General features: G+C 38.3%; 6 non-coding genes across 6 annotated transcripts; all 6 read right to left on the reverse strand.

Annotated features, from left to right (window-relative positions):
- Nucleotides 1–1,564: 1,564 nt before the first annotated feature.
- LOC125999977 (U1 spliceosomal RNA) lies at nucleotides 1,565–1,728 on the reverse strand. Its single transcript, XR_007492394.1, has one exon. It is a non-coding gene; the product is annotated as a U1 spliceosomal RNA (small nuclear RNA).
- Nucleotides 1,729–4,083: 2,355 nt separating this feature from the next.
- Nucleotides 4,084–4,247, reverse strand: LOC125999989 (U1 spliceosomal RNA). Its single transcript, XR_007492402.1, has one exon. It is a non-coding gene; the product is annotated as a U1 spliceosomal RNA (small nuclear RNA).
- A 2,378-nt stretch (nucleotides 4,248–6,625) lies between these two features.
- Nucleotides 6,626–6,789, reverse strand: LOC125999982 (U1 spliceosomal RNA). Its single transcript, XR_007492398.1, has one exon. It is a non-coding gene; the product is annotated as a U1 spliceosomal RNA (small nuclear RNA).
- Nucleotides 6,790–8,986: 2,197 nt separating this feature from the next.
- On the reverse strand, nucleotides 8,987–9,150 carry LOC125999981 (U1 spliceosomal RNA). Its single transcript, XR_007492397.1, has one exon. It is a non-coding gene; the product is annotated as a U1 spliceosomal RNA (small nuclear RNA).
- Nucleotides 9,151–11,324: 2,174 nt separating this feature from the next.
- LOC125999990 (U1 spliceosomal RNA) lies at nucleotides 11,325–11,488 on the reverse strand. The gene has a single exon (XR_007492403.1). It is a non-coding gene; the product is annotated as a U1 spliceosomal RNA (small nuclear RNA).
- A 2,159-nt stretch (nucleotides 11,489–13,647) lies between these two features.
- Nucleotides 13,648–13,811, reverse strand: LOC125999965 (U1 spliceosomal RNA). Its single transcript, XR_007492385.1, has one exon. It is a non-coding gene; the product is annotated as a U1 spliceosomal RNA (small nuclear RNA).
- Nucleotides 13,812–26,329: the final 12,518 nt, after the last annotated feature.

The raw sequence follows: 26,329 nt of genomic DNA on the forward strand, positions 1-26,329 counted from the left end.
GAAGGAAGGAAGGAAGGAAGGAGGGAGGGAGGGAGGGAGGGAGGGAGAGAGGAGGGAGGGAAGGAGGGAGGGAAGGAGGGAGGGAGGGAGGGAAGGAAGGAAGGAGGAAGGAAGGAAGGAAAGAAGGAAGGAAGAAAGGAAGGAAGGAAGGAAGGAAGGAAGGAAGGAAGGAAGAAAGAAAGATGAGGGAAGGAAAGGAAAAGAAGGAAGGAAGGAAGGAGGGAGGGAGTTAAATCCTTAACTCTTTTAAATAATATTTGTTGACTTCAATAGGTAGTAAAATTTGTAATTTGTAAATTTAAAATTGTAAAATTGCAAAGTAATTCGTAAAATGGATTACTAATCCTTTGCCCGAAAACTTCTTACAGAAGTTTTCCCTTGTAATAGAAAAAAGACCTGACTTTTTTAGGTGGTTAATTAACAGGAGTTGGGAAAGGGACGGAGGCTTGGAGAGATCTGTGACTGGGGGGCAAGATGTCTTCCTGGCCCAAGTCTCTGCCTGCCTGGAAACGGCCCTGGTAGGGAGCTGAGCATGCCTGGCAGGTGACCCTACCCCAGCCCCTCCTTTCCCGCCTTTTCTGTGGTTTGATTCGCAAAGCTATGATTTCGGTTTCTTTTCATTTCCTCTGTATTTCAAACTATTTAATCAATGCATTAAGCTTAGCCTAACTTTTACTATCAAAACAAGTTTATATTTCTGTTTTAGTTTTTCCCTAAAATTAATTTTCATCTTTAATCATTGTCATTTAGATTCTGCCTTCAGTTCTCGTTAAGATGAAAGCCAAATAGAAGAACTTACGTTTTCAATATGTGGAAGACAATCATTGCCACTTGCATTTACTGGTATGTCAGTGTAGTTTTCAAATTGTATACCAGGGTTTCCTCCAGAAAAGAGGAAATGATTATTCTCCTTCACCAGGACTACCTATATCATCATAGCCACTCTGTTCAAGATCAGCAAGCCTGAAGGGAACAAGCTGGGAAGCAGAACCTGTTATTGATTCTAATATTTATAACAAATCCTTATTTACCAGCTTAGCTGTTAAATCCTAAACTCTTTTAACTCATGTTGACATGGTATCTCTAAATAAACCTCTACTTCATTTGTTTACTTCAATAAGTAGTTAGTAAAATTTGTAATTTGTAAATTTAAAATTGTAAAATTGTAAAGTTATTTATAAAATGGATTACTAAGCCTTTGCCCCAAAGTTTTTATGGAATTTTTAGCTTGTAATAGAAAAAAAGGAATAGCATGTCAGTTAGCCTGTACACAAGAAATCCAAACAAAATACAAAAGAAAGATATGCCAAGAAATTATTGGGTATTTAGTTCTCATTATGCATGTGAAAAACACCAAAGAATTAAAAGATAACTTTCTATATTTATATTTGTCATTAAAAATCTGTCAACTATCAGATAACTGATGATTACATCTAATAGTTCCTTTTTTTCCCTATGTCATACAGTCTTAGCCCCGGGAGGAACCTGCCAGTGTCGATGATCAATGTGTCCTGCAATTCACATTAATTCTTGCATCTAGCTGCATTCTTCGTCAACACAGGAGCCAGTGATCCACTGTTAAGAGTCACCTACTACCACAAATTATGCGGTCGAGTTTCCCACATTTGGGGAAATCTCAGGGGTCAGCACATCCAGATTGCAATGGATTAACCTTGCCCTGAGGAATCCACCTTCGTGATCATGGTATCTTCCCTACCAGGTAAGTCTAAATCTAATCCTTCTTTTTTTTTTTTTTTTTTTGGTTTTTGGGCCACACCCGGTAACGCTCAGGGGTTACTCCTGGCTATGCGCTCAGAAGTTGCTCCTGGCTTGGGGGACCATATGGGACGCCGGGGGATCGAACCGCGGTCCGTCCAAGGCTACCGCAAGCAAGGCAGGCGCACCTTACCTTTAGTGCCACCGCCCGGCCCCAAATCTAATCATTCTTAAAGAAAAAAATAACTTAATGGTGTCAGAGATCTAAGGTCTGCATAAAAGTCATGTACTCTTGCCTTGATATATCATTTGTCTGGATAAACAATCACTCTAAACTATAATCTGCTAAATATAACAATAAAATTAAAACTTGTCCAAAGTACCTCAACACATAAGAGTGCATCCAGATACCTTGTCAGTCAGCATGTTCATAAGGACACTGCCAACAATCTCCTGGTTCCAGAGCTTGCAAAGTATTTTGTGTAACTGAAGGGCACTGAACTTGGTCTGAGGTGGCTTTTGAGACTAATTAAAAAAGTCAGTGGCAATGGGGGAGTACAATTCAGACAAATTAAGGGAGCCAGAGAGATAGCAGAGCAGAAGGGTGTTTGCCCTCCATGCAGCACTCCAGGATGAACGGATGGTGGTTCGAATCCCAGCATCCGATATGATCCCCTTTGCCTGCCAGGTGTGATTTCTGAGTGTAGAGCCAGGAATAATCCCTAAGTGCTGCCGGGTATGACAAGAAAGAAAAAGAAAGAAAGAGATAGTAAGAGGAAGAAAGAAAGAAAGAGATAGTGAAAGAAAGAAAAGAAAGAAAGAAAGAAAGAAAGAAAGAAAGAAAGAAAGAAAGAAAGAAAGAAGGAAAGAAAGAAAGAAAAAAGAAAGAAAGAAAGAGAGAGAGAGAGAACGAAAGAAAGAAAGAAAGAAAGAGAAAGAGGGAGAGAGAAAGAAAGAGAGAGAAAGAGAAAGAAAGAAAGAAAGATAGAGCTGAGGGAAGGAAGGAAAAGAAGGAAGGAAGGAGGGAGGGAGTTAAATCCTTAACTCTTTTAAATAATATTTGTTGACTTCAATAGGTAGTAAAATTTGTAATTTGTAAATTTAAAATTGTAAAATTGCAAAGTAATTCGTAAAATGGATTACTAATCCTTTGCCCGAAAACTTCTTACAGAAGTTTTCCCTTGTAATAGAAAAAAGACCTGACTTTTTTAGGTGGTTAGTTAACAGGAGTTGGGAAAGGGACGGAGGCTTGGAGAGATCTGTGACTGGGGGGCAAGATGTCTTCCTGGCCCAAGTCTCTGCCTGCCTGGAAACGGCCCTGGTAGGGAGCTGAGCATGCCTGGCAGGTGACCCTACCCCAGCCCCTCCTTTCCCGCCTTTTCTGTGGTTTGATTCGCAAAGCTATGATTTCGGTTTCTTTTCATTTCCTCTGTATTTCAAACTATTTAATCAATGCATTAAGCTTAGCCTAACTTTTACTATCAAAACAAGTTTATATTTCTGTTTTAGTTTTTCCCCAAAATTAATTTTCATCTTTAATCATTGTCATTTAGATTCTGCCTTCAGTTCTCGTTAAGATGAAAGCCAAATAGAAGAACTTACGTTTTCAATATGTGGAAGACAATCATTGCCACTTGCATTTACTGGTATGTCAGTGTAGTTTTCAAATTGTATACCAGGGTTTCCTCCAGAAAAGAGGAAATGATTATTCTCCTTCACCAGGACTACCTATATCATCATAGCCACTCTGTTCAAGATCAGCAAGCCTGAAGGGAACAAGCTGGGAAGCAGAACCTGTTATTGATTCTAATATTTATAACAAATCCTTATTTACCAGCTTAGCTGTTAAATCCTAAACTCTTTTAACTCATATTGACATGGTATCTCTAAATAAACCTCTACTTCATTTGTTTACTTCAATAAGTAGTTAGTAAAATTTGTAATTTGTAAATTTAAAATTGTAAAATTGTAAAGTTATTTATAAAATGGATTACTAAGCCTTTGCCCCAAAGTTTTTATGGAATTTTTAGCTTGTAATAGAAAAAAAGGAATAGCATGTCAGTTAGCCTGTACACAAGAAATCCAAACAAAATACAAAAGAAAGATATGCCAAGAAATTATTGGGTATTTAGTTCTCATTATGCATGTGAAAAACACCAAAGAATTAAAAGATAACTTTCTATATTTATATTTGTCATTAAAAATCTGTCAACTATCAGATAACTGATGATTACATCTAATAGTTCCTTTTTTTCCCTATGTCATACAGTCTTAGCCCCGGGAGGAACCTGCCAGTGTCGATGATCAATGTGTCCTGCAATTCACATTAATTCTTGCATCTAGCTGCATTCTTCGTCAACACAGGAGCCAGTGATCCACTGTTAAGAGTCACCTACTACCACAAATTATGCGGTCGAGTTTCCCACATTTGGGGAAATCTCAGGGGTCAGCACATCCAGATTGCAATGGATTAACCTTGCCCTGAGGAATCCACCTTCGTGATCATGGTATCTTCCCTATCAGGTAAGTCTAAATCTAATCATTCTTTTTTTTTTTTTTTTTTGGTTTTTGGGCCACACCCGGTAACGCTCAGGGGTTACTCCTGGCTATGCGCTCAGAAGTTGCTCCTGGCTTGGGGTACCATATGGGACGCCGGGGGATCGAACCGCGGTCCGTCCAAGGCTACCGCAAGCAAGGCAGGCGCACCTTACCTTTAGCGCCACCGCCCGGCCCCAAATCTAATCATTCTTAAAGAAAAAAATAACTTAATGGTGTCAGAGATCTAAGGTCTGCATAAAAGTCATGTACTCTTGCCTTGATATATCATTTGTCTGGATAAACAATCACTCTAAACTATAATCTGCTAAATATAACAATAAAATTAAAACTTGTCCAAAGTACCTCAACACATAAGAGTGCATCCAGATACCTTGTCAGTCAGCATGTTCATAAGGACACTGCCAACAATCTCCTGGTTCCAGAGCTTGCAAAGTATTTTGTGTAACTGAAGGGCACTGAGCTTGGTCTGAGGTGGCTTTTGAGACTAATTAAAAAAGTCAGTGGCAATGGGGGAGTACAATTCAGACAAATTAAGGGAGCCAGAGAGATAGCAGAGCAGAAGGGTGTTTGCCCTCCATGCAGCACTCCAGGATGAACGGATGGTGGTTCGAATCCCAGCATCCGATATGATCCCCTTTGCCTGCCAGGTGTGATTTCTGAGTGTAGAGCCAGGAATAATCCCTAAGTGCTGCCGGGTATGACAAGAAAGAAAAAGAAAGAAAGAGATAGTAAGAGGAAGAAAGAAAGAAAGAGAGAAGAAAGGAAAGAATAAAGAAAGAAAGAAAAGAAAAAAGAAGAAATAAAAGAAAGAAAGAAAGAAAAAAGAAAGAAAGAAAGAAAGAAGGAAAGAAAGAAAGAAAAAAGAAGAGAAAGAAAAAGAGAGAGAGAGAGAACGAAAGAAAGAAAGAAAGAAAGAGAAAGAGGGAGAGAGAAAGAAAGAGAGAGAAAGAGAAAGAAAGAAAGAAAGATAGAGCTGAGGGAAGGAAGGAAAAGAAGGAAGGAAGGAGGGAGGGAGTTAAATCCTTAACTCTTTTAAATAATATTTGTTGACTTCAATAGGTAGTAAAATTTGTAATTTGTAAATTTAAAATTGTAAAATTGCAAAGTAATTCGTAAAATGGATTACTAATCCTTTGCCCGAAAACTTCTTACAGAAGTTTTCCCTTGTAATAGAAAAAAGACCTGACTTTTTTAGGTGGTTAGTTAACAGGAGTTGGGAAAGGGACGGAGGCTTGGAGAGATCTGTGACTGGGGGGCAAGATGTCTTCCTGGCCCAAGTCTCTGCCTGCCTGGAAACGGCCCTGGTAGGGAGCTGAGCATGCCTGGCAGGTGACCCTACCCCAGCCCCTCCTTTCCCGCCTTTTCTGTGGTTTGATTCGCAAAGCTATGATTTCGGTTTCTTTTCATTTCCTCTGTATTTCAAACTATTTAATCAATGCATTAAGCTTAGCCTAACTTTTACTATCAAAACAAGTTTATATTTCTGTTTTAGTTTTTCCCTAAAATTAATTTTCATCTTTAATCATTGTCATTTAGATTCTGCCTTCAGTTCTCGTTAAGATGAAAGCCAAATAGAAGAACTTACGTTTTCAATATGTGGAAGACAATCATTGCCACTTGCATTTACTGGTATGTCAGTGTAGTTTTCAAATTGTATACCAGGGTTTCCTCCAGAAAAGAGGAAATGATTATTCTCCTTCACCAGGACTACCTATATCATCATAGCCACTCTGTTCAAGATCAGCAAGCCTGAAGGGAACAAGCTGGGAAGCAGAACCTGTTATTGATTCTAATTTTTATAACAAATCCTTATTTACCAGCTTAGCTGTTAAATCCTAAACTCTTTTAACTCATATTGACATGGTATCTCTAAATAAACCTCTACTTCATTTGTTTACTTCAATAAGTAGTTAGTAAAATTTGTAATTTGTAAATTTAAAATTGTAAAATTGTAAAGTTATTTATAAAATGGATTACTAAGCCTTTGCCCCAAAGTTTTTATGGAATTTTTAGCTTGTAATAGAAAAAAAGGAATAGCATGTCAGTTAGCCTGTACACAAGAAATCCAAACAAAATACAAAAGAAAGATATGCCAAGAAATTATTGGGTATTTAGTTCTCATTATGCATGTGAAAAACACCAAAGAATTAAAAGATAACTTTCTATATTTATATTTGTCATTAAAAATCTGTCAACTATCAGATAACTGATGATTACATCTAATAGTTCCTTTATTTCCCTATGTCATACAGTCTTAGCCCCGGGAGGAACCTGCCAGTGTCGATGATCAATGTGTCCTGCAATTCACATTAATTCTTGCATCTAGCTGCCTTCTTCGTCAACACAGGAGCCAGTGATCCACTGTTAAGTGTCACCTACTACCACAAATTATGCGGTCGATTTTCCCACATTTGGGGAAATCTCAGGGGTCAGCACATCCAGATTGCAATGGATTAACCTTGCCCTGAGGAATCCACCTTCGTGATCATGGTATCTTCCCTACCAGGTAAGTCTAAATCTAATCATTCTTAAAGAAAAAAAAATAACTTATTGGTGTCAGAGATCTAAGGTCTGCATAAAAGTCATGTACTCTTGCCTTGATATATCATTTGTCTGGTTAAACAATCACTCTTAACTATAATCTGCTAAATATAACAATAAAATTAAAACTTGTCCAAAGTACCTCAACGCATAAGAGTGCATCCAGATACCTTGTCAGTCAGCATGTTCATAAGGACACTGCCAATAATCTCCTGGTTCCAGGGCTTGCAAAGTATTGTGGGTGTGCAGCTGAGGGGCACTGAGCTTGGTCTGAGGGGGCTTTTGAGACTAATCAAAAAAGTCAGTGGCAATGGGGGAGTACAGTTCAGACAAAGAAAGGGGGCCAGAGAGATAGCAGAGCAGAAGGGTGTTTGCCTTCCATGCAGCACTCCAGGATGAACGGATGGTGGTTCGAATCCCGGCATCGGATATGATCCCTTGTGCCTGCCAGCTGTGATTTCTGAGTGTAGAGCCAGGAATAATCCCTAAGTGCTGCCGGGTCTGAAAAGAAAGAAAGAGAAAGAGAGAGAGAGACAGAGAGAGAGAGAAAGAAAGAAAAGAAATAAAGAAAGGAATGAAGGAAGGAAGGAAGGAAGGAAGGAAGGAAGGAAGGAAGGAAGGAAGGAAGGAAGGAAGGAGGGAGGGAGGGAGGGAGGTAGGGAGAGAGGAGGGAGGGAAGGAGGGAGGGAGGGAAGGAAGGAAGGAGGAAGGAAGGAAGGAAAGAAGGAAGGAAGGAAGGAAGGAAGGAAGGAAGGAAGGAAGGAAGGAAGGAAGGAAGAAAGAAAGATGAGGGAAGGAAAGGAAAAGAAGGAAGGAAGGAAGGAGGGAGGGAGTTAAATCCTTAACTCTTTTAAATAATATTTGTTGACTTCAATAGGTAGTAAAATTTGTAATTTGTAAATTTAAAATTGTAAAATTGCAAAGTAATTCGTAAAATGGATTACTAATCCTTTGCCCGAAAACTTCTTACAGAAGTTTTCCCTTGTAATAGAAAAAAGACCTGACTTTTTTAGGTGGTTAATTAACAGGAGTTGGGAAAGGGACGGAGGCTTGGAGAGATCTGTGACTGGGGGGCAAGATGTCTTCCTGGCCCAAGTCTCTGCCTGCCTGGAAACGGCCCTGGTAGGGAGCTGAGCATGCCTGGCAGGTGACCCTACCCCAGCCCCTCCTTTCCCGCCTTTTCTGTGGTTTGATTCGCAAAGCTATGATTTCGGTTTCTTTTCATTTCCTCTGTATTTCAAACTATTTAATCAATGCATTAAGCTTAGCCTAACTTTTACTATCAAAACAAGTTTATATTTCTGTTTTAGTTTTTCCCTAAAATTAATTTTCATCTTTAATCATTGTCATTTAGATTCTGCCTTCAGTTCTCGTTAAGATGAAAGCCAAATAGAAGAACTTACGTTTTCAATATGTGGAAGACAATCATTGCCACTTGCATTTACTGGTATGTCAGTGTAGTTTTCAAATTGTATACCAGGGTTTCCTCCAGAAAAGAGGAAATGATTATTCTCCTTCACCAGGACTACCTATATCATCATAGCCACTCTGTTCAAGATCAGCAAGCCTGAAGGGAACAAGCTGGGAAGCAGAACCTGTTATTGATTCTAATATTTATAACAAATCCTTATTTACCAGCTTAGCTGTTAAATCCTAAACTCTTTTAACTCATATTGACATGGTATCTCTAAATAAACCTCTACTTCATTTGTTTACTTCAATAAGTAGTTAGTAAAATTTGTAATTTGTAAATTTAAAATTGTAAAATTGTAAAGTTATTTATAAAATGGATTACTAAGCCTTTGCCCCAAAGTTTTTATGGAATTTTTAGCTTGTAATAGAAAAAAAGGAATAGCATGTCAGTTAGCCTGTACACAAGAAATCCAAACAAAATACAAAAGAAAGATATGCCAAGAAATTATTGGGTATTTAATTCTCATTATGCATGTGAAAAACACCAAAGAATTAAAAGATAACTTTCTATATTTATATTTGTCATTAAAAATCTGTCAACTATCAGATAACTGATGATTACATCTAATAGTTCCTTTTTTTCCCTATGTCATACAGTCTTAGCCCCGGGAGGAACCTGCCCAGTGTCGATGATCAATGTGTCCTGCAATTCACATTAATTCTTGCATCTAGCTGCCTTCTTCGTCAACCACAGGAGCCAGTGATCCACTGTTAAGAGTCACCTACTACCACAAATTATGCGGTCGATTTTCCCACATTTGGGGAAATCTCAGGGGTCAGCACATCCAGATTGCAATGGATTAACCTTGCCCTGAGGAATCCACCTTCGTGATCATGGTATCTTCCCTACCAGGTAAGTCTAAATCTAATCATTCTTAAAGAAAAAAAAATAACTTATTGGTGTCAGAGATCTAAGGTCTGCATAAAAGTCATGTACTCTTGCCTTGATATATCATTTGTCTGGTTAAACAATCACTCTTAACTATAATCTGCTAAATATAACAATAAAATTAAAACTCGTCCAAAGTACCTCAACGCATAAGAGTGCATCCAGATACCTTGTCAGTCAGCATGTTCATAAGGACACTGCCAATAATCTCCTGGTTCCAGGGCTTGCAAAGTATTGTGGGTGTGCAGCTGAGGGGCACTGAGCTTGGTCTGAGGGGGCTTTTGAGACTAATCAAAAAAGTCAGTGGCAATGGGGGAGTACAGTTCAGACAAAGAAAGGGGGCCAGAGAGATAGCAGAGCAGAAGGGTGTTTGCCTTCCATGCAGCACTCCAGAATGAACGGATGGTGGTTCGAATCCCGGCATCGGATATGATCCCCTGTGCCTGCCAGGTGTGATTTCTGAGTGTAGAGCCAGGAATAATCCCTAAGTGCTGCCGGGTCTGAAAAGAAAGAAAGAGAAAGAGAGAGAGACAGAGAGAGAGAGAAAGAAAGAAAAGAAATAAAGAAAGAAAGGAAGGAAGGAAGGAAGGAAGGAAGGAAGGAAGGAAGGAAGGAAGGAAGGGAGGAGGGAGGGAGGGAGTGAGAGAGGAGGGAGGGAAGGAAGGGAGGGGAGGGAGGGAAGGAAGGAAGGAGGAAGGAAGGAAGGAAGGAAGGAGGAAGGAAGGAAGGAAGGAAGGAAGGAAGGAAGGAAGGAAGGAAGAAAGATGAGGGAAGGAAAGGAAAAGAAGGAAGGAAGGAAGGAGGGAGGGAGTTAAATCCTTAACTCTTTTAAATAATATTTGTTGACTTCAATAGGTAGTAAAATTTGTAATTTGTAAATTTAAAATTGTAAAATTGCAAAGTAATTCGTAAAATGGATTACTAATCCATTGCCCGAAAACTTCTTCCAGAAGTTTTCCCTTGTAATAGAAAAAAGACCTGACTTTTTTAGGTGGTTAATTAACAGGAGTTGGGAAAGGGACGGAGGCTTGGAGAGATCTGTGACTGGGGGGCAAGATGTCTTCCTGGCCCAAGTCTCTGCCTGCCTGGAAACGGCCCTGGTAGGGAGCTGAGCATGCCTGGCAGGTGACCCTACCCCAGCCCCTCCTTTCCCGCCTTTTCTGTGGTTTGATTCGCAAAGCTATGATTTCGGTTTCTTTTCATTTCCTCTGTATTTCAAACTATTTAATCAATGCATTAAGCTTAGCCTAACTTTTACTATCAAAACAAGTTTATATTTCTGTTTTAGTTTTTCCCTAAAATTAATTTTCATCTTTAATCATTGTCATTTAGATTCTGCCTTCAGTTCTCGTTAAGATGAAAGCCAAATAGAAGAACTTACGTTTTCAATATGTGGAAGACAATCATTGCCACTTGCATTTACTGGTATGTCAGTGTAGTTTTCAAATTGTATACCAGGGTTTCCTCCAGAAAAGAGGAAATGATTATTCTCCTTCACCAGGACTACCTATATCATCATAGCCACTCTGTTCAAGATCAGCAAGCCTGAAGGGAACAAGCTGGGAAGCAGAACCTGTTATTGATTCTAATATTTATAACAAATCCTTATTTACCAGCTTAGCTGTTAAATCCTAAACTCTTTTAACTCATATTGACATGGTATCTCTAAATAAACCTCTACTTCATTTGTTTACTTCAATAAGTAGTTAGTAAAATTTGTAATTTGTAAATTTAAAATTGTAAAATTGTAAAGTTATTTATAAAATGGATTACTAAGCCTTTGCCCCAAAGTTTTTATGGAATTTTTAGCTTGTAATAGAAAAAAAGGAATAGCATGTCATTTAGCCTGTACACAAGAAATCCAAACAAAATACAAAAGAAAGATATGCCAAGAAATTATTGGGTATTTAGTTTTCATTATGCATGTGAAAAACACCAAAGAATTAAAAGATAACTTTCTATATTTATATTTGTCATTAAAAATCTGTCAACTATCAGATAACTGATGATTACATCTAATAGTTCCTTTTTTTCCCTATGTCATACGGTCTTAGCCCCGGGAGGAACCTGCCAGTGTCGATGATCAATGTGTCCTGCAATTCACATTAATTCTTGCATCTAGCTGCATTCTTCGTCAACACAGGAGCCAGTGATCCACTGCTAAGAGTCACCTACTACTACAAATTATGCGGTCGAGTTTCCCACATTTGGGGAAATCTCAGGGGTCAGCACATCCAGATTGCAATGGATTAACCTTGCCCTGAGGAATCCACCTCCGTGATCATGGTATCTTCCCTACCAGGTAAGTCTAAATCTAATCATTCTTAAAGAAAAAAAATAACTTAATGGTGTCAGAGATCTAAGGTCTGCATAAAAGTCATGTACTCTTGCCTTGATATATCATTTGTCTGGATAAACAATCACTCTAAACTATAATCTGCTAAATATAACAATAAAATTAAAACTTGTCCAAAGTACCTCAACACATAAGAGTGCATCCAGATACCTTGTCAGTCAGCATGTTCATAAGGACACTGCCAACAATCTCCTGGTTCCAGAGCTTGCAAAGTATTGTGTGTAACTGAGGGGCACTGAGCTTGGTCTGAGGGGGCTTTTGAGACTAATCAAAAAAGTCAGTGGCAATGGGGGAGTACAATTCAGACAAAGAAAGGGGGCCAGAGAGATAGCAGAGCAGAAGGGTGTTTGCCTTCCATGCAGCACTCCAGGATGAATGGATGGTGGTTCGAATCCCGGCATCCGATATGATCCCCTGTGCCTGCCAGGTGTGCTTTCTGAGTGTAGAGCCAGGAATGATCCCTAAGTGCTGCTGGGTATGACAAGAAAGAAAAAGAAAGAAAGAGAGAGAGAGACAGAAAGAAAGAAAGAGAGAGTGAGAGACAGAGAAAGAAAGAAAGAAAGAAAAAAAAAAGAAAGAAATAAAGAAAGAAAGAAAGAAAGAAAGAAAGAAAGAAAGAGAGAGAGAACGAAAGAAAGAAAGAAAGAAAGAAAGAAAGAAAGAAAGAAAGAAAGAAAGAGAAAGAGGGAGAGAGAAAGAAAGAGAGAGAAAGAGAAAGAAAGAAAGAAAGAAAGAGCTGAGGGAAGGAAGGAAAAGAAGGAAGGAAGGAGGGAGGGAGTTAAATCCTTAACTCTTTTAAATAATATTTGTTGACTTCAATAGGTAGTAAAATTTGTAATTTGTAAATTTAAAATTGTAAAATTGCAAAGTAATTCGTAAAATGGATTACTAATCCTTTGCCTGAAAACTTCTTACAGAAGTTTTCCCTTGTAATAGAAAAAAGACCTGACTTTTTTAGGTGGTTAGTTAACAGGAGTTGGGAAAGGGACGGAGGCTTGGAGAGATCTGTGACTGGGGGGCAAGATGTCTTCCTGGCCCAAGTCTCTGCCTGCCTGGAAACGGCCCTGGTAGGGAGCTGAGCATTCCTGGCAGGTGACCCTACCCCTGCCCGTCCTTTCCCACCTTCTCTGTGGTTTGATTCGCAAAGCTATGATTTCGGTTTCTTTTCATTTCCTCTGTATTTCAAACTATTTAATCAATGCATTAAGCTTAGCCTAACTTTTACTATCAAAACAAGTTTATATTTCTGTTTTAGTTTTTCCCTAAAATTAATTTTCATCTTTAATCATTGTCATTTAGATTCTGTCTTCAGTTCTCGTTAAGAAGAAAGCCAAATAGAAGAACTTACGTTTTCAATATGTGGAAGACAATTATTGCCACTTGCATCTACTGGTATGTCAGTGTAGTTTTCAAATTGTATACCAGGGTTTCCTCCAGAAAAGAGGAAATGATTATTTTCCTTCACCAGGACTATCTATATCATCATAGCCACTCTGTTCAAGATCAGCAAGCCTGAAGGGAACAAGCAGGGAAGCAAAACCTGTTATTGATTCTAATATTTATAACAAATCCTTATTTACCAGCTTAGCTGTTAAATCCTAAACTCTTTTAACTCATATTGACATGGTATCTCTAAATAAACCTCTACTTCATTTGTTTACTTCAATAGGTAGTTAGTAAAATTTGTAATTTGTAAATTTAAAATTGTAAAATTATAAAGTTATTTATAAAATGGATTACTAAGCCTTTGCCCCAAAGTTTTTATGGAATTTTTAGCTTGTAATAGAAAAAAAGGAATAGCATGTCAATTAGCCTGTACATAAGAAATCCAAACAAAATACAAAAGAAAGATATGCCAAGAAATTATTGGGTATTTAGTTTTCATTACGCATGTGAAAAACACCAAAGAATTAAAAGATAACTTTCTATATTTATATTTGTCAATAAAAATCTGTCAACCCTCAGATAACTGATGATTACATCTAATAGTCCCTTTTTTTCCCTATGTCATACAGTCTTATCTTCGGGAGGAACCTGCAAGTGTCGATGATCAATGTGTCCTGCAATTCACATTAATTCTTGCATCTAGCTGCGTTCTTCATCAACACAGGAGCCAGTGATCCACTGCTAAGAGTCACCAACTACCACAAATTATGCGGTCGAGTTTCCCACATTTGGGGAAATCTCAGGGGTCAGCACATCCAGATTGCAATGGATTAACCTTGCCCTGAGGAAACCACCTTCGTGATCATGGTATCTCCCCTACCAGGTAAGTCTAAATCTAATCATTCTTAAAGAAAAAAAATAACTTAATGGTGTCAGAGATCTAAGGTCTGCATAAAAGTCATGTATTCTTGCCTTGAAATATCATTTGTCTGGTTAAACAATCACTCTAAACTATAATCTGCTAAATATAACAATAAAATTAAAACTTGTCCAAAGTACCTCAACTCATAAGAGTGCATCCAGATACCTTGTCAGTCAGCATGTTCATAAGGACACTGCCAACAATCTCCTGGTTCTAGGGCTTGCAAAGTATTGTGGGTGTGCAGCTGAGGGGCACTGAGCTTGGTCTGAGGGGGCTTTTGAGACTAATCAAAAAAGTCAGTGGCAATGGGGGAGTACAATTCAGACAAAGAAAGGGGGCCAGAGAGATAGCAGAGCAGAAGGGTGTTTGCCTTCCATGCAGCACTCCAGGATGAACGGATGGTGGTTCGAATCTCGTCATCCGATATGATCCCCTGTGCCTGCCAGGTGTGCTTTCTGAGTGTAGAGCCAGGAATAATCCCTAAGTGCTGCCGGTTATGACAAGAAAGTAAGAAAGAAGAGGGAGAGTGAGACAGAGAGAGAAAGAGAAAGAAAGAAAGAAAGAAAGAAAAGAAGAGAAAGAGAAAGAAGAAAGAAAAGAAAGAAAGAAAGAAAGAAAGAAAGAAAGAAAGAAAGAAAGAAGAGAAAGAAGGAAGGAAGGAAGGAAGGAAGGAAGGAAGAAAGAAACAGATGAAGGAAGGAAAAGAAGGAAGGAAGGAGGGAGGGAATAAAAGATGGAAGGAAGGAGTGAGGGAATAAAAGAAGGAAGGAAGGAGGGAGGTAGGAGGCAATGAAGGGACCACTATAACAATGATAGTTAGAAATGATTCCTCTGGACAGGAATTGGGAATTGAACAGAGGTAAAGGTATATGCATGATACCCTTTCAGTAGCACTATTAGCAAACTACACTGTTGAAAAAGAGAGAAAGAGAACACTGGTGAAGGGATGGGTATTGGAATATTGTATGACAGAAACTCAACTATCAACAACTTTTTACCTCCGTATCCTACGTGATTTAATAAAAACTTTATAAAATCAGTGGCAAAGGGCCCTGGAGTGGCTGTGCAGAGTGGTAAGGAGTCTGCCTTACAAAAAACAACCACCAAAAAAACATTTTCCAGGCATAGTACTCAAACAGCACATGTGCAATAAGCTGAGTTCATCTCACAGCCCTGGTGTTTCCCCGACCCCCAAGGCTTGCAAGAAACTTGTGACAAAGTGACAAAATACAGAATAATAGTAAGACACAGATCATCTAGAAGGAAATATTTATATCTACTCTATAATCTTAAATAAGGTTCCTCTTTGGAAAACCTCTATTATTGAATGACGTATCAGAGGATACAAACTAGAAATAAATTCAGCACAGGGAATTAAATAGCAAGGATTTTTTTAAGACATCCATACCAGATTTTTGAGGAAGTATAAAATGGCACTATTTGAAAATAACTGCTATTTTTAATCTATATTTTATTTGTTTATTGTTTGGGTTTTTTGTTTGTGGGACACACCTGGTGATGCTCATGGGTTACTCATGGCTATGCACTCAGAAATCGTTCCTGGCTTTAGGGACCATATGGGATGCCGGAGGATAGAACCGCGGTCTGTTCTAGGTTAGCGTGTGCAAGGCAAACGCCCTACCGCTCCAGCCCTTTAATCTATATTTTAGATGTGCCAACTTCTTACCTTGTAATTGCCTCTTTATTGATAGCACTTGTCAAACATTCATAAATAATAGAAGACTAAAGCAAAATGAAACAAGTTTTTTTTATATTTTTGGTTTTTGGGCCACACCGGTATTGCTCAAGGGTTCCTCCTGGCTACGTGCTCAGAAACACTCCTGGATCAGGGACCATATGGCCATATGGGACACAAGGGGCTCTAACCGCTGCCTGTCCTAGGTCAGTCCATGCAAGGCAAACGCCCTACAACTGTGCCACCATGCCACCACTCAGGCCCCCCAAACAGCTATTTTTTAAGAGACTATATTGTGTTCACTCTATAAATGACATGCAAATGTTATACTCAATCAGATAGGTCCTAAAATTACAATTCTATCCGGGGCAGTTTTTACATCTATAATTGCTTTATTTTATAAAAGGCTCTAGGTCTACGACATGTTTTCATTAAAAATAAGCAAAATATAATTTTTGCATAAGTTCATATGTATATGCATATTATTTTTATTTATTAAGGCATATTTATAATTTTGGTTATACTCTTAACTTCTAGCATATTTCATCTGTGAGATGATTTATCTCTTCTTTTTGGAGAAATATACATATGTACATGCTATTTGTAATTAATAAGTTATTGCTGGACAGTATATAACTATTGATTTTTGAATCATTTATTTTTTAATGTTATTTTATTAGTTTGTTTTGGGGCCACATACAATAGTACTCACGACATGCTCCTGACTCTGCTATCAGAGATCACTCCTGGTGGGGGTCATAACGAGTGCCAGGGATCAAATCTGGGTCTGTCCCAACTGTAATTTAGTTTATAAATTTTGGTTTGCAGAGCTGAGGACCAAATACCAGTATCTGACAAATTCAAGGCAAGCATTCTCTACCATTGAGTTGTATCCTTGACTTACTTCAATATTGTTGATTTGTTGTATTTATTATTATTAGTTTTTTATCATTGGTTTTTGGTTCACACCTGGCTGTGCTCAGGGGTAACTCTGGCTCTGAACTCGGAAATTACTCCCTGGTAGGCTTAGGGGACCATATGGGATGCCTGGGAATAAATGAACCTGATTCGGCCACTTGTAAGACAAATGCTCTCTACCTGCTTGTACTATCCCTCTGGCTTCCATGCTGTAATTTTTCAATGCCAAAGCTATACAGAAGAAAAGAAATAAGAGAACATTGTACAAAACTTACATGGGGAAATAATTTCCTTTAGTTACGAGATACTTATAAGTAACTGACCTCTATATATTAGTAAAGTCATTAAGCTGGGAATCCAAAATAAAATTGTTACAAAGAATGTTCTTTTTACTATTAGGATTTAATGTCAAATGTAATGTAGAATTTTTCAAATATTCTAGAGCCGTTTTTGCTCTGATAGTAGAAAAATGATGAGTAGTAAGGCTTAAAATGCTCTCACATTTTATCTATCAGTGTATCGTAAAAGACTTAAAGTTATATTCTTATACAGGGTTTTATGTCATTTATTAATGTACAAACTATTTAGTGAGAATTAATAACGGAAAATATGTTCAGATTTACATGTGGAATATGACATTGCTAGCTATAGTACTCTCATTTATACATGTAGAATTCTTTGAGATAGTCTGGAAATTTAAGGAAAAATTTTTCAATGAAGATCGGTCATTTCTTGTTTTGAAGTCACATAATTTTAAAATTTTCCCTTTCTTATTGATCTGATTAATATCTACATAAAATTTTCTTATTATTTTTATTTAAACACCTTGATTACATACATGATTGTGTTTGGATTTCAGTCATATAAAGAACACCACCCATCACCAGTGCAACATTCCCATCACCAATGTCCCAAGTCTCCCTCCTCCCCACCCGACCCCCGCCTGTACTCTAAACAGGCTCTCCATTTCCCTCATACAATCTCATTATTAGGACAGTTCAAAATGTAGTTATTTCTCTAACTTTACTCATCACTCTTTGTGGTGAGCTTCCTGAGGTGAGCTGGAACTTCCAGCTCTTTTCTCTTTTGTGTCTGAAAATTATTATTGCAAGAATGTCTTTCATTTTTCTTAAAACCCATAGATGAGTGAGACCATTCTGTGTTTTTCTCTCTCTCTCTGACTTATTTCCTCAGCATAATACATTTCGTGTACATCCATGTATAGGAAAATTTCATGACTTCATCTCTCCTGACAGCTGCAGAATATTCCATTGTGTATATGTACCACAGTTCCTTTAGCCATTCGTCTGTTAAAGGGCATCTTGGTTGTTTCCAGAGTCTTGCTATGGTAAATAGTGCTGCAATGAATATAGGTGTAAGGAAGGGGTTTTTGTATTGTATTTTTGTGTTCCTAGGGTATATTCCTAGGAGTGGTATAGCTGGATCGTATGGGAGCTCGATTTTCAGTTTTTGGAGGAATCTCCATATCGCTTTCCATAAAGGTTGAACTAGATGGCATTCCCACCAGCAGTGGGTAAGAGTTCCTTTCTCTCCACATCCCTGCCAACACTGTTTATTCTCATTCTTTGTGATGTGTGCCATTCTCTGGGGTGTGAGGTGGTATCTCATAGTTGTTTTGATTTTCATCTCCCTGATGATTAGTGATGTGGAGCATTTTTTCATGTGTCTTAGCAATTTGTATTTCTTCTTTGTCAAAGTGTCTGTCCATTTCTTCTCCACATATTTTGATGGGATTAGATTTTTTTTCTTGTAAAGTTCTGTCAGTGCCTTGTATATTTTGGAGATTAGCCCTCGATCTGATGGGTATTGGGTGAATAGTATCTCCCACTCAGTGGGTGGCTCTTGTATCCTGGGTACTATTTCCTTTGAGGTGCTGAAGCTTCTCAGCTTAATATATTCCCATCTGTTAATCTCTGCTTGGAGAGTGCAGTTTCCTCCTTGAAGATGCCTGTCATGTCCTGGAGTGTTTGGCCTATGTGCTGTTCTATATATCTTATGGTTTTGGGGCTGATATCGAGGTCTTTAATCCATTTGGATTTTACCCTCGTACATGATGTTAGCTGGGAGTCTAAGTTCAATTTTTTGCATGTGGCTATCCAATTGTGCCAACACCACTTGTTGAAGAGGCTTTCCCTGCTCCATTTAGGATTTCCTGTTCCTTTATAAAAAATTAGGTGACTGTATGTCTGGGGAACATTTTCTGAGTATTCAAGCCTATTCCACTAATCTGAGGGCCTGTCCTTATCCCAATACCATGCTGTTTTGATAACTATTGCTTTGTAGTACATTTTAAAGTTGGGGAAAGTAATTCCTCCCATATTCTTTTTCCCAATGATTGCTTTAGCTATTCGAGGGTGTTTATTGTTCCAAATGAATTTCACATGTGCCTGATCCACTTCTTTGAAGAATGTCATGGGTGTCTTTAGAGGGATCGCATTAAATCTGTATAATGCCTTGGGGAGTATTGCCATTTTGATGATGTTAATCCTGCCAATCCATGAGCAGGGTATGTGTTTCCATTTCCGCGTGTCCTCTCTTATTTCTTGGAGCAGAGTTTTATAGTTTACTTTGTATAGGTCCTTCACATTTTTAGTCAAGTTGATTCCAAGATATTTGAGTTTGTGTGGCACTATTGTGAATGGGGTTGTTTCTTAATGTCCATTTCATCCTTATTACTATTGGTGTATACAAAGGCCATTGACTTTTGTGTGTTAATTTTGTAGCCTGCCACCTAGCTATATGAGTCTATTGTTTCTAGAAGCTTTTTGGTAGAGTCTTTAGGGTTTTCTATGTAGAGTATCATGTCATCCGGAAACAGTGAGAGCTTGACTTCTTCCTTTCCTATCTGGATTCCCTTGATATCTTTTTCTTGCCTAATCGCTATAGCAAGTACTTCCAGTGCTATGTTGAATAGGAGTGGTGAGAGAGGACAGCCTTGTCTTGTGCCAGAATTTAGAGGGAAGGCTTTTAGTATTTTTTCTCCATTGAGGATAATATTTGCCACTGGCTTGTGGTAGATGACCTTAACTCTATTGAAAAAGGTTCCTTCCATTCCCATCTTGCTGAGAGTTTTGATCAAGAATGGGTGTTGGAACTTATCAAATGCTTTCTCTGCATCTATTGATATGATCATGTGGTTTTTATTTTTCTTGTTATTGATGTTGTGTATTATGTTGATAGATTTACGGATGTTAAACCATCCTTGTATTCCTGGGAAGAAACCTACTTGATCGTAGTGGATGATCTTCTTAATGAGGCATTGAATCCTATTTGCCAGGATTTTGTTGAGGATATTTGCATCTGTATTCATCAGCGATATTGGTCTGTAATTTTCTTTTTTCGTAGCATCTCTGTCTGCTTTAGGTATCAAGGTGATGTTGGCTTCATAAAAGCTATTTGGAAGTGTTTCCGTTTGTTCAATTTCATGAAAGAGTCTTGCCAGGATTGATAGCAGTTCCTTTTGGAATGTTTGAAAGAATTCATTAGTGAATCCATCTGGGCCTGGGTTTTGTTTTTCGGCAGACATTTGATTACCGTTTTAATTTCATCAATGGTGATGGGGGTGTTTAGATATGCTACATCCTCTTCCTTCAACCGTGGAAGATTATAAAAGTCCAAGAATTTATCCATTTCTTCCAGGTTCTCATTTTTAGTGGCATAGAGTTTCTCAAAGTAGTTTCTGATTACGCTTTGAATCTCTGTCATATCAGTAGTGATCTCTCCTTTTTCATTTCTAATAAGAGTTATCAAGTTTCTCTCTCTTTCTTTGTTAGGTTTGCCAGTGGTCTATCAATCTTGTTTATTTTTTCAAAGAACCAACTTCTGCTTTCGTTGATCTTTGGGATTGTTTTTTGGGTTTCCACTTCGTTGATTTCTGATCTCAGCTTTGTTATTTTCTATCTTTGGGTCCTTTTGTTGAGCACTTTCTAGTTATATTAGCTGTGTCATTAAGCTACTCAGGTAAGCTCCTTCTTCCTTCCTGATGTGTGCTTGCAAAGCTGTAAATTTTCCTTTTGCTGTGTCCCATAAGTTCTGATAGTTTGCGTCTTTATTGTCATTTGTTTCCAGGAATCTTTTTATTTCCTCCTTGATTTCATCTCGGACCCACTGGTTATTCAGTAACTTCCAGGTGTTAAAGTTTTTCTTCTGAGTCCCTTTGGAATTCACAAATAATTTCAGAGCCTTGTGGTCAGCGAAGGTAGTCTGCAAAATTTCTATCTGCTTGCTATTATGAAGGTATGTTTTATGTGCCAGCATGTAGTTTATCCTGGAGAATGTCCCATGTACATTGGAGAAGAATGTGTATCCAGGTTTCTGGGGATAGAGTGTCCTATATATATCCACTAGGCCTCTTTCTTCCATTTCTCTCCTCAGGTCTAGTATATTCTTGTTGGGTTTCAGTCTTGTTGACCTATCCAGTGTTGACAAAGCCGTATTGAGGTCCCCCACAATTATTGTGTTGTTATTGATATTATTTTTCAGATTTGTCAACAGTTGTATTAAATATTGTTCTGGCCCCTCATTCGGTGCATATATGATTAGGAGAGTTATTTCTTCCTGCTCTACATACCCCTTGATTAATATAAAATGTCCATCTTTGTCCCTTACTACGTTCCTGAGTATAAAGTTTGCATTATCTGATATTAGTATGGCCACTCCAGCTTTTTTATGGGTGTTGTTTGCTTGGATAATTTTTCTCCAGCCTTTTATTTTGAGTCTATGTTTGTTCTAACTATTCAGGTGCATTTCTTGTAGGCAGCAGAAGGTTGGATTGAGTTTTTTGATCCACTTAGCCACTCTGTGTCTCTTGAATGGTGCATTTAGTCCATTGAGGTTGAGTGAAAGAATTGTCCTGAGATTTAATGCCATCTTTATAACAAAATTTGGTGTGTCTTTTGGTTAGTCTTGTCTTAAATTAGGTCTTTCAGTTTTTCTCTTAAGACTGGTTTTGTGTCTGTAAAGTTTGTGAGCTGTTTTTTGTCTGTGAAACCATGTATTCTTCCGTCAAACCGGAAAGTGAGTTTTGCTGGGTATAGTATTCTGGGTGAAACATTCATTTCATTCAGTCTTGTCACAATATCCCACCACTGCTTTCTGGCATTGAGTGTTTCTGGTGACAGGTCTGCTGTAACTCTCAAGGATGCTTGCTTGAACATAATTTCCCCTTTTGATCTTGTTGTTTTCAGAATTCTGTCTCTGTCTGTGGGATTTGTCATTGTGACTAGGAAATGTCTTGGGGTGGTTTTTCTGGGGTCTCTTTTGTTTGGTACTCTTCGAGCATGCAGGATTTGATCACATATATTCTTTAGCTGTGGAAGTTTCTCTTTAATGATGTTCTTGACCGTTGATTCTTCCTGGAAATTTTCTTCCTGGGTCTCTGGGACTCCAATGATTTTTAAGTTGTTTCTGTTGATCTTATCATAGACTTCTATTTTCATCTGTTCCCATTCTTTGACTAATTTTTCCATTGTCTGCTCATTTGCTTTAAGTTTTTTGTCCAATCTCTCCTGCTGTATGGAATTGTTATGTATCTCATCTTCCACAGCACCAAGTCTATTCTCAGCTTCTGATACCCTGTCCCAGAGCTTATCCATTTTGTCATTCACTTCGTTTACTGACTTTTTCAGGCCTGTTATTTGACATGTTATTTCAGTTTGGAATTTTGTGATTTCTGTCTTCATATTTTCTTGGTTCTTATTAGTGTTCTGTTCAACTCTATCCATGGTTTCTTTGAGTTCGTTGAGCATCTTCCATATTGCTAGTCTAAAGTCCTTATCTGAGAGGTTGTTTGGTTGGTTGGTCATTATCTGATCATCAGAATTGTCATCTTCTTTCTCTATGTCTGATGCTGGCCTGCGTTGTTTCCCCATTGTCACACTTGTATTGTGGGTTTTTCTACGTGTTGTGGTGGTATTCATTGGGTATATGATGCAGGCAGCACACTCCTCTGGCTCTGCCCTTTCTGGATGGGCTGACTTGCCTCTAAGGGAGGGGAGTCCTCTGTGAATGAAGCCTCACACTGGATCAAATCTTAGGCCCGAGCATGCAACAGAGACGACAGTCTGGAGAGAAATGCTTGCTTTTGTGATCTAGCACAGTTCTTAGTGTGATTTTTTCTTCTTGTTGCGATGGTGTTCTTTTCTTAGAAAGAGAGCACGGCCGTGTAGCGAAGCGAAGTGGCCGTGCTCTGCTGGAGCCTCTTTTCGGCACACTCCCATGAGTTTCACACAAGAGGACAGTAGACAGACATACACAGGTAGCACACACAGTTTTTCACAGTTGGGCCCCACTGGGCAGGCGTAGTTTCGTGGATTTTCCCAGCCTGATGTCACAAACAGGGGACCCGTCTTCTGCAAAAGCTAGCTGGTTTTTATGTTCTGGATTTCCCCCCCTGATAATGGCCTCTGGGAGAGCGAATTTTCTGAAGCCTCTTTTCGGCCCAGGACCAAGAGTTTCACGCAAGAGGACAGTAGACAGACATACACAGGTAGCACTCACAGTTTTTCACAGTTGGGCCCCACTGGGCAGGCGTAGTTTCGTGGATTTTCCCAGCCTCCAGAGTTTAATTTTCAATTAGCATATATTACATTACTCTAGAAAAAGATTGGTCATTTCGAAGGCTATTAGCAAGCATCACTTACTTTAACAGCAAATTTCTTTGATGCCATGGCTTTCTGATTCCATAGTAAGTCCAGACCTATGCTCTTGGCAGTTTAGGCTCGGATTTTTATTTGTTTTTGTTACTTTCCAGAGTGGTCACTGAGGTGTAATAGGTGGCAGTAGAAACTCAAAGCTATACAAAGAGAGTTGGACTAGCAGCCAAACTTTTTGAGACTTTAGGAATTCTGGCGTCTGGTTCTGGCGTCTGGTTCATTTCCCCCCTCCCGTGTTTTACCCCACTGCGATGTCAAATGCTGCGGCCACCGGAGTATATCTACATAAAATTTGAACCCGAGATAATCTCTGGCACTGCATATATGGTCCTCTAAGAGCACCGACAAAAGAAATATTTTCTGATAATTAATCTAAATCCTTTATTCTTGTCAGTACCAACAGAGGGTGATCCCTAAGCACAGAGCCATTAGTGTGATCTTTGTGTGCATCCATGTGTGGTTCCTCAAATAAAAACAGAAGTGACTAGAACTGGTAATAGGCATTCTTTGCTTCATTCTCATGTCTAGTTTCTTTAACATTGCATCACTAAGTATGATACCTTTTAGTTTTCTCATATTAAAAAAAACTTATCTGGGTAGGAAATGTTTTTGGATTGTTTCCTTGAATCTGATGTGAAAATGCCTTGATTTTTGTCTTTTGTGAAAGAATAGGAGTTTAAAATGTCAAACCAATGATATTTCACTCTTGAATGAAACACAAACTGTTCTTGGGTATATTATAATTATAATTGAAGTGTGTGGTTTTACTGTTTCTGGTTTGTGGGAAAACTCGTGCAAAATTTATATTATTTATTATAAGGAAGGTTGTAGGTTCATACATACTTTGAGGAAAGGAAGAAATTTCCTTGTGGAAACAAATTAATTTAACCACAGTGTCCTAATTCTTTGTATTGTCTAGTTGTATTTTTGTCTTGTATCATATAGCTTCAAACATCTCAAGATAATACTGAAAATGCACTCTATATTCTTGGCATAGATATGTATATCTTCTTTTCCACCTCTTCCCATGGTCAGTTTTATTAGGACTTAATTTTTAGTTCCCTTGTGATCTTGCGTGAGTGTTTTTCATCATATCGTACTTGTATTTCATCACCTGGACTTCTCTTTGGAGATTCCTTTTCTTTAAATATTTGCCACTTTGGGGGCTGTGCTACAAATAAACTAAGTATTGAATATAGTCCATGTTTCTTAGTTTTTCTCAGCATTATCGTTGGGCAAAAATGGCTGCCCTACTATTGTGGGGGAGAGCAGTTCTGCACTTACCTAGTTGCAATATGCCAATTGTCATTGTTTTTGCTCCTCCAATAGTCAATTATCCACCATTTTGCTCTAGTGTTTTCTTATATGTATAGATATGCACAGGCAGGTTCATCATTGAAGTTTGAATGGAAACTAGAAAAATCAAAATTACGTATGTTATAGAAAAATGGGGCCAGAGAAATAGCATGGAGTAAGGTGTTTGCCTTTCAATGCAGAAGGAAGGTAATTAGAATCCCGGCATCCTATAGGGTCCCTTGAGCCTGCCAGGAGCAAGTTCTGAGCATAGAGCAAGAAATAACCCCTGAGCACTGCCGAGTGTGACCCAAAAACAAAATAAAAATGAAAAGAAACGTAATGGTAATGTTTTCATTATGTAACATAAAAATTATATAATCATAAATAATTTATATTTCATTAAATAACAGAAGTTTACCTTGATCTTTTGTACTATATTTGTTGACTACTCAAAGTATCCGCAAGTGAATCTTGCTCTACTTGAGTTAAGATGGTATAAATTCATATGTATGTAAACTTATAGCAAGAATTTGCTTATTCTTCTTTTACTTTTTTGTTCTTAAGAAATTTAAGTATTTTTATTAAAAAACTTAAACTGGAGACAGGAGGTAGTAGGATATTACAGCAGTTGTACTATCTTGCTTTTGTTCGTTTGTTTGTTTGTTTTTGTGGGGCAACACCTAGCAAAGCCTCAGGAGTTACTCCTGTTTCCACAGTCAGGAAAGGGCCTATATGGGCCCAGGGGACCATATGGGGCCTCGGATCTGACCTAGGTCGGCCACTTGTGAGGCTAGGACATTCACTATAGTATCACTCTGGCTTAGCAGGTATGCTGTCTTGATCCAAGTTCAATCCCTGGCATTACATGGTTTCAGAACTATGCTGAGTGAAGCCCTTAGGTCTCTGAGCCCTAATGTGACCCTAGTATCCCCTAAGCAGACCTAAAATGTTTTTGGCAATCTTTTGGCAAGCCCCACCTCTGCAGAGCCTGAGTAGCACTGCATCATTAGTCTTTACTATGGAAGTGGCAGCCTATTTGGCTGAGGATAAGCAGAAATGGTCCCTGGCCCTCCTGAGCACTGTTGGAGGATGCCATCCAAAATAAATAAAAAATAAAAGTAAAATCGATCATATATAACTAATTTTTGTCACTTGATTTTCTTAATATTGTTTTACTACATTGAAATGCACAAAATACAAACCTAGTTAGAATCATTTTAGAAAATTTACACCTGAAATACTAGTTATATGTTTTATTTAAAGGAATCAGCTTTGAATTTATTTATTTATTTATTTATTTATTTATTTATTTATTTATTTATTTATTTATTTATTCGGTTTTTGAGTCATGGCTGGTGCTCATGGTTTATTCCTGACTCTACACTCAGGAATAACTCTTGGTGGCCTCTGGGGGTACATATTGGATGCTAGAGGTCTAACCTGGGATGACCTCATGCAAGGCAAAAGCCCTACTCCTACACACTATACTATCATTCTGGCCCCAAGAAATCAACTAATTAAAAATAAATAGAACAATTTTTTTAAAAAATGCTGATCCTCTCTTTTTTTTTCACCACCCGCCTACCCATCCTGATCCTCTCTTAGCCAGTGTTCTTTCCTTCTGTGCTTTTGATCTGGTAACCTTTTCCACATAGCCTGAATATTTCCTGTGACATATATATGACTATTAGACAGTAACTAATTGTCTCAAATATGTTTACATACCTACATCTATTTCCATGTAGATTTGGAAGAATAATTTTAATCGATAAAGAATTATGGGGTTGGCGAGATAGCAAAGGCTGTTACTTTGTTTGCAGCCAACCCTCCTGGCAGGCCTGGGGGACCATAAGGGATACAGTAGGGCATGCAAGACAAATGCCATACCCGTTGTGCTATTTCA

The sequence above is a fragment of the Suncus etruscus genome, chromosome X, assembly GCF_024139225.1.
Source record: "Suncus etruscus isolate mSunEtr1 chromosome X, mSunEtr1.pri.cur, whole genome shotgun sequence".
In the NCBI taxonomy this organism is placed as follows: domain Eukaryota; kingdom Metazoa; phylum Chordata; class Mammalia; order Eulipotyphla; family Soricidae; genus Suncus; species Suncus etruscus.